This window comes from Phyllostomus discolor, chromosome 11 (assembly GCF_004126475.2).
Source record: "Phyllostomus discolor isolate MPI-MPIP mPhyDis1 chromosome 11, mPhyDis1.pri.v3, whole genome shotgun sequence".
Taxonomy (NCBI): domain Eukaryota; kingdom Metazoa; phylum Chordata; class Mammalia; order Chiroptera; family Phyllostomidae; genus Phyllostomus; species Phyllostomus discolor.
Window position 1 is genome coordinate 38357391 of NC_040913.2, and position 9409 is coordinate 38366799.

Consider the following 9409-nt stretch of genomic DNA (forward strand, 5'->3'; position numbering starts at 1 on the left):
TATACATTCATAATACATTATATATATATCCTTGTTATTTATACAGTCACATATAATCTCAACCAAAGGATATAAGATAGAATAGTATTTCTTTTTTATTAATTAGAAATGTCATGATTTAACATATTACTTTCAGAATGAATCTTACTTTGTTTCTAATTTATTATATCGAGATGTCATTTAATAAAAGATGAGGTACTAGAAAAAATGTTCTACATAGAAATTAAAGATTTATAGAAAAACAGAGAGTATAGATGTTCTGTAGTAGAAACCTCTTAATGATAAGTTAACTGACTGTTACACTAATTAGCCTGACTATACCATTCAGCCACACATTGGTAGAGCAATAATAGAATGAAAGAATTGCTTGTCCAAAGTTCTACAAAAATGCAGTTATATATATGCATAGCATTGAAATGTATTATGTAATAAAGATAAATATTAATAATTCATTAAAATATGTATAAATCTACATCATATCATTATTTTACTATTAAAATATATTTTCCATGATTTACTAATTTTGAAGCTAGTTTTTGTGGATTATTTCCCAATTTTTTATCAAGTCTATAAAAGAAAACAGAATTTACAGTCATTTAACATATAATTTTAGATATTTATTGAATATTAATAGAGACTTATCAAGTTATAGCCTAAGAATTTATTTATTAAGTAAAATCATCATGCCATATGGCAAATGCTTCCTGATTCTGAAACCTTGACCATTACTAGGAGAAGTCCAGACTTTGGAACGAACTAGCCAAAAATCAACCTAAGCTATGGATACTTTAGCCATATTTCATCATGATATCCTATTAAAGCCACTTCATAAGATGATTCATTAATTCATTTGCTCAATGCATTCATTCATTTAACCATTAGCAGCAATCACTCAGTGACTGTAATGGTTGTGACATTGGTCCACACAATCAGATATGTAGAACAGTGGTTCTGGATTTTTAATCTACATTTCACTAAGATGAATAAGTAAATATAGACAACAAATTAATTAAGCATGGTACAATACACATACACAATAACATATCAGCATGTGTGAAATTTTAAAGGAAGATCCTTCAGATAAGATGGTGCTGGAGTTGATGTCTTTAGAAAAAAAATAATGGACCTGAAGATGCATTCATTTAGGTGAAGATTGTTATGATGGTTTCTATATAGCAGTTGGTGAGGTGGTGAAGATTACACACCTAAGTTTTTAGCAATTTGACAGCATGTTGTGGTTGAAGGAATGTTGCCAAAATATATAAAATAAGAAAATAAGAAAAGGAGTTTAAGAAACTGGGAGAAAGAATTAGAGATCAAACATGTCCTGCTAACATGAGCTTCTGAAGAATTTTTTTTTAATGAGGAGAGTTGGCATATAAAGAATTGTGGTAGGCAGAATAATGGTACTCCAAAGATGTTCTCATCCTAATTTCTGGAATCTGTAACTTAGTTAATTTATATGGCAAAGAGAACCTTGCAGATGTGATTATTGACACATAGCTTGAGATGCTGAGATTTTTCTAAATTATTAAGGTGTTTAAAAATCTAATCACATAAATCCTTAAAGGCAGAAAAACTTTGAGATTTATACCCCACATATGAGTGAAAGCATATGGTTCTTCACTTTTTCTGTCTGTCTTATGTCACTTAGCATGATATTCTCAAGATTCATGCATGTTGTCACAAATGGCAGTATTTCATCTTTCCCTATCATTGAGTAGTGAAACCAACAAATGAACAAACAAGAAAAATAAACAGAAACAGACACAGACAACAGTATGGTGGTTATCAGAGGGGAGGGGGATGGGGGTTAGTAAAGGATAAAGGAGGTCAAATATACAGTGACAGAGAATATCTGACTTTGGATGGTGAGCACAGAATGCAATATACAGATGATGTGCGTAGAATTGTACACTTGAAACCTATATAATTTTGTTAACCAATGTCACCCCAATACATTTAAATTTTTTTTTCAAGTACAAAAAACCCTGCAGAGAACCTTTCTTTTCTGAGGTAAGAGACAGATGAAAATGGACCTGACAGAAGTATTAGAGGTACAACATTACAAGAACTAGGTCTGCTGTTAGTGGCTTTGATGATAGAAGAAGGAGCCCAGAAGCCAAGGAAGGAAGGTGCCTCTGGAAACTGAAAGTAACCTTGAGTTTACAATCAGCAAGAAAATGGGAAACTTGGCCCTACAACTGCAACTTAATTCTGCCAACAGCCTGAAAGAGCAAGAAATGAATCATTAGAGCCTCTGGAAAGGAAGGCAGCAATACAGATACCTTAGTTTTAAAGAATTATATCCATGTGCAAATTCTGACCTATGGCAATGTAAGATAACAAAACTGTGTTGCATTAAGTCACCAAATTGGTGGTAATTTCTTACAACAGCAATAAAAACTGATATAAAGTTAATATCCCAAAACTAAGGCATAATATGACTAAGCAAATCATCATACAGCACAGAGTTGTGTAGCAAGTATTCAATCGGGACACCCCAAAAGCAGGGCCCATTACCTTGATAAATTATACTATTGTAACTTAATCACTAAAAAATAAAACAAAACAAAATAAAATAAAATAAAATGTTTTCTGTTCATTAAAAATAACTTCCAAACATTATTTACACTTAATTGCCAATAAAAATTTCAATGAAAAATAGTAAAAACTATACATCATTTTTCTGGGCAAGTAGTTGAAAAATGAAATAAGTATTTAAAATTAAAGCAATACACTTAAAACCAATATACATAAATATGTAATTTTATAAAATAAAAACATTGATATTCTCTAAGAAAACTTTTGGAGGTAGGTGGTGGGTAGGGTAGGGGAGAGCAATGGGGGAAAATGGGGACACCTGTAATTGAGCAATGATAAAAATAAATACCTAGATAAATAAATAAGTAAATAATAAATAAGTAAATAAATAAAATAATAAAACCATTATTATTTAAATCACAAAGCCACTATTACCATGCTTCAGCCCATTTGTAAATATTACTATTTTTGAGTTATTAGCAGTCCAGTTTATTAAAATATTCAACACCAAAAAATGGAAAGCAAAATCAAAGTTACAATAGCATACACAGCAATAATATGTTAGAAGTGATTACTCTTTGGGAAATTTACTTACCTAAAAAAAGACCAGCCTCCTTTCCTGTTTTAAAATGCCGACAAAAATGTAATAAAATTGATGTTAAATAATTTTAATACAGAGTTGCATAAAACAAACCTGAATTGTCCAAAGCTAAAATTAAGAATTAAGAATGATAATTAAGAAATTAAGTACAAAGCACACAATTTTTTTAGCTAAACCTGAAATTAAATCTAAGAGCTACAAGTTTGAATTTTAATATACATAGGTATATTTAATATACATAGGCTTTAGATTGAGGACTAACATAAAGCAGGAAATGTTTCTTATGCCTCTTTATGTATAACACTAGTAACCTGGAATTTGGGGCCTAAGAAAATATCCACATCATTGAAAGAACACTAAAAAACAACTGGTCAACCTTCCAAAAAATAATAAATTGTGTTACGTCTTAGATATGAGTTAAATAAAAAGCTACCTTCATGATATGCCTATAAATTACATATTAGTATTATATTTCTGGAATAGACAATGCTAAAATATCACATTAAAAATGGTCCCAGATAAGAAAGCACGGAGAGTTCCCATATAACTCCTCCATTCACATACCTATAACCTCGCTATTAAGGTACCTTACCATAGTGTTAGATTTTTAACAACTAATGTATCTACATTGATGGATCATTATCACACAACATCCATAGTTTTTATTAAGGTTCATTTTAGATGATGTATATTATATATGTTTTGAAAAATATATAAAAGTATGTATCCATCACTTTAGTATCTTAAAGATCAAAAATCCTTTCTGCTGTGCATTTTCATCTCTCCTTCCCCTAACCCTTCAACACTGATCCTTCTACCATCTCCATAGCTTTTCTTTTTTCAAAATGTGAAATAGTTGTTATCACCAAGTACTTTACAGATTTGCTTCCTTCACTCAGTAATCTGTAATTGAGATTCCTCATGTCTTCATGGTTTGATAGTTTATTTATTTATTGTATGTGTGTTAATAATAGTCCATGCCTGGATGTACCACAAGATATTGATCACTAGATTCCAAGTTTTGGGAATATGAATAAAGTGGCTACAGTATCTGTGTACGAGTTTTTGTGTAGGCATAAGTTTTAACTACTTTATGTAAATATCAAGGTGTGCAATTGATGACTTATGGGATAAAAGTATATTTAGTTCTGTAAGAAACGGCCAAAGAGTCTTTTAAAAAAGGCTGCCATTTTGTATTTCCTCCAGTAACAGATAAGAGTTCCTGTTGCTCCACACCCTTACTAGCATTTGATGTTGTAGTCTCAGCCTGCATTATTTTATTGCTTTAAAATAAAAGCAGAAGTTCTAGCTATTTAGGAAATATCAAACTATTACTTGGCTCCAGCTATTGAACCCATCATAAACAAACTTTGGTATTTGCAACAAAGGGAGTTTAGAATCAAGTAAATGAATATTTTTATTGCAGAGACATAATGTGCACCCCAGATGTAATTGCTAAAGCCCTAAAGGGATGATTATGTAGATGAATGCAGTGTTGTTTTCCAAAACTTAAGATTTTTCTAAGACAAAAATCTCTTTTTTCAAAGTACTAAGCGGACTAACTTTAATACGAGCAATTTAAATGAAACTTTGAAATGTAACTCATCAGGCATCTATTGTTTTCTGACTCAACTCTACACTAAAAAATATTTAAAGTTCACAATGTTCTACTTTTTCAGTAATTTACTCGTTTCTTAAAAAAAATGCTGTTCACTACTGTTACTTTCAGAGAAAAAGAGATAATTGAATTCAAGGAATATTGTTATGATTGAAACACTACAAAATATAGGATTTGCATTTTTATTAATCACTAGATTGGAAAATCATAAATTGAGTTCAATATGAGTTTTTATAATAATTTCAATATAAGTATTATAATAACTTATAATGGGTATTTTATAATGAGTGTAGTTTTCAATTGACCATCTTTCATTTATTTTGTGGCCTATTGGAACAAAATAAATATTGCCTCAACAACCTTTCTAAAAACCTGAAAAAATTAGTTATTTTTTTCTTTCATTGTCATTAATTTCCATTTTGTTTTAACAATAATCTGCTCTATCCTGTCAAATATCCAAGTGTTCAGTTTTGGTTCTGATGCATAATCTTAGTCTAATTTAAGAAACAATTAGATATCAAAATTAGATATCATATTTCTGTTTAACATTCTATTTTTTATATTTATATAACAGTGGAAAATTGTAATGGTGGGAAATTGTAACCCACCTCACTATTTTGACATTGTTCCTGCAAGTGCTGATTCTGACTAATATGTAGCTTGTAGATGAACAGCATGGTTTGTCTGAGAATCCTAAGAACTAACTTCAAAAGATACAGACCCCAACCTTCAGGCACCCCAACTCCAGGGGATTTGCTGATCTTCAGCCATGGAGCCACAATGACTGAAGCTGTGATGACGTGAATCCAGGATGACTAAACAGGATGACGTACACTGGGCCATCACTTGCCTTATTGGAATGGACTGTGCTTGCCTGCACCTAGAGAATTTTTCAATCCCTGCCCATGATCTGTTTGTTCTGTTTCCTTCTCCCTTCTTATAAAATCTCTGCCAGCACTGAGAGGTGGAGGTGAGCTTTATGACATGAGTCCTTTATCTCCCTAGAAGATGGGCTTTGAGACTTGAGTCCCCCATCTTCCAGTAATTTTCAGTAATATATTATTATTTATGTTGCCATTTTACCTTATCTTATAAATACTTTGATTTCTTCATAGTCATTTGGTGTTTTTTCTTGAAATTTCCTCAGATATTATGGACCATATGTGCTCCCCCAGTGATGACCCAGACATTATGATCACTTTTCCAAGTCATAACAACTTAGTGTGAGACAGCTGGTTAACTGTGTTAGTGACATCACAGGCCATCCCCATCCTTCTACTTGAGATAATCATTGTGATACAATTTATGTGGCAGAGCTCTCTCTCCTTAGCTTCAGACTGAGACTAGATTTTTAAAACGATCTCTTTTCCCCCTCTCATGCTCTATCAGTTTTTCCTCACTCTGGTACAAGTTTCTGCTGAAAGCATTCCCTCAATAAACTGCACAAAAATCTCCATTTATGGTCTTACTTGGGAAACTGACCTACATTAACCTATTTAGTGACTGAGCTAGATCAAGATAGAGTTGCAATTTCAGTATGATTCAGTCCACCTCATTTATCTTTCTCAGAAGTTGCCTTCCAAGGGTTTGATTGTGTTCTTGTAGACCACTACTCTGAAAGACTGGAGGAGAACAAGTGTTTTATTTCTTTTTAATTTTTATTACGTTTATTGGAGTGACATTGGTAAATAAAATTATATAGTTTTCCATTGTAAAAGTCTATGATACATCATCTTTATAATGCATTGTGTGTTTACCACCCAAAGTCAAATCTTAGGATTCACTTTGTTATGTACCATGAGACTGCAGATTATTCACTGTAATTTGTCAAGGTTTCTAGCCCAGTTTGCTCAGGTTAACGCATAATCCAGAAAGTCTATAAGAAAAAAGTCTATCTGCTTTATAATTCTCTAGTGTCTAATCTATCATGCCAGCTGCTGCAGCTGCAAAAATCTCCATAGGTTTCTCCCCCAGCAATGACATATCTCTGGCTAGGATCATCTTGAATTTGTTTCTATGACCAGAATCAGAAAGTTTCCCCAGGCAAGATACAGCTAGTGATTGGATAACCTAGAAAGGACTCAGCTTTTCTGTAATTTTAGCTTATGTAGTTCTTATTTTTCCAATGTATTTAAAAATATATATTTTTAAGCCCTGACTAGTGTGATTCAGTGGATAGAGTGCCTGCCTGCCAACCAAAGGGTAGTTAGTTTGATTCCCAGTCAGAGCACATACCTGGGTTGCAGGCCAGGTCCCCAGTAAAGGGCACATGAGAGGCAACCACACATTTATGTTTCTCTCCCACTCTTTATCCCTTCTTTACCCTCTCTTTGAAAATAAATAAGTAAAATATTATATATATGCTTAAAAAGTAAATCCAATTTTCTAGTTGTTTGAGTAGAATCACTGACCTGCTGCAAGCTCCTATACTTAAAAAGAAATAGATATTTCTCTCACTTTTATTATACAGTATATTATCACTGAATATAAATTTTAAGCTGGTATATTTCTATCTTTTTAAGATATTATTATTTTAGGTTCTCTAAATTCTGTTGGAGGTTTCTGTTTTATAGCTAAAATGTCCTTTGTCTGTCTGATATTAACATGTTCTATTTATCTTTGATTTTTAGGAGTTTTAGTGTGATGTGCTTGTATTTCTTTATCTTTATCCTCTCATATTGGTAAGCCAGTCAGTGAAAGACAAATACCACAGGATTTCATTTATATGTGAAATCTAATGAACAAAATAAACGAATGACCAAAATAGAAACAGAGGCATGGATGCATGGAATTGACTGACAACTGTCAGAGAAAGGGTGGGAGGAAGGACTAGATGAAAGAAGGTGCAGGGATTAGCCAAAGAATATATCTGTTACCCATAGACAAAGACAACAGTGTGGTGATGGCCAGAGGGAAGGCAGGGGCAAGGGTTCAGTGGACGTGAGCAAAGGGAGGAAAGTGGGGACAACCAGAATAGTGTAACCAATAAAAACAAGGTTAAAAAACATGTAACTTTCACTATTTTAATTACATCTGTTACATAGAATTCTATATTTTATATTTTCTGTGGCTTTATAAGTCAACCCAACAGTCTTCCCCTCACCATTTTCCAGCTCGATGACTTTCTTGTGAGCTGCTTCTAACTTGTTTTTGAATCTAAACATTAAAACATTAATTTTCATTTAGAAATTTGTCATCTAGAATTTTATATGATTTTATTTTTACACTCTTATTTCCCATAAAAATTATTCATTTAGACCTTAATTGTTCTAATATGCTAAACAAAGTACAATGAAGTGTATGGCTGAGAGTGACAGTATCTGTTTCTGAGTCTGCTGTTGTAGCCTGTTTCCATGTTGGTTTTAGTTAATTCTACTTTTATACCCTTATTCCTTCTGATTCAATGCCAAATAAAATTATATATATATAATTTATATGCTGTACATATATTATATATATAATGTGTGTGTATATATACACATACACAGGGTCTGACAGAAATAATATCCTTTTGTTATTATGAAACCATATGCATGTAATTCTGTAACATAACATTATCATGCTCAGGTATATCATATGACATTTTAGGTGAAATATTACAATCAAAACTATAAATAATTGCATTCATACTGTTACCCTACCAACCACACTCAAGCAGGTGTTTCTTATGCTGGACCATGTAAAATAAATTTAAATATATATATATATTTGAATCTATGTATGAGACTCTATTCCTCAAGAAAGATGAAAGACTCCTAAATGGAAGTTAGAAAAAACAGAATAATTTACTTTGCAGTAAGACTGAGCACATTTTAAATCAGGCTGTGGTCAGTGGCGGAACTGGTCTGTCTGTGGGATTACTGCATGTAACCTGTATAGCACAGTTGTGTAGTACTTATGTAAGCTCTTGCCTCTCCTGGGCCCTGACATTCAGTTTTTTGGGGTTTTTTCATGCAACTTGATGATACAGATGAAAGCTACACAGATCTTCTCAGCCTTTTAGTTAATGTTTTTTACTTCAAGTTTGCAGCTTCCTCACTGCAGTTTTTGTAAATGTCTTAGGAGAAAAAGCATTTACCAAATGTGAAGCTAACCTCCTGGAATTTTGTTCTTTCCAAGCCTTTGGCCCTGCAATTTTTGCTGAGTTGATAGCATTTTGATAGCTTCCAATACATGTTTTCTATATATGATTCAATTTTGTTAGATACTCTAATCAGTCGGGTATTATAAACATGAGTTCAAAATTTCTGGGAGCATATTTTTTATTAAATAATTTTTTAAATGGGTTTATTAATCATTTTATTTTAGATACATATTTAAATACATAATGATATGTTAATTGCATTGACCAAATAAAACAGAACTACAGTGTGAAGTATAGTATTTACATGAGGGTCACATTTTATATAAAATGTAAAATACCACATTTTTGACTAAACTAAGTAAAATGAATAAACTTTCAGGCTGGTATTCAAGAAAATTTGACACATAATAAATCATTTTGAGTGAAAAATCTCATATCAAGAATATGGATTCTCCAAAATTAAGACATTATTTTTCAAATATTTAAGTACTTTTTATTTTCTGTATTGTCTAATATACACATATATTTTAATAAGTGTAAATGTATGGTACAAATATTTATG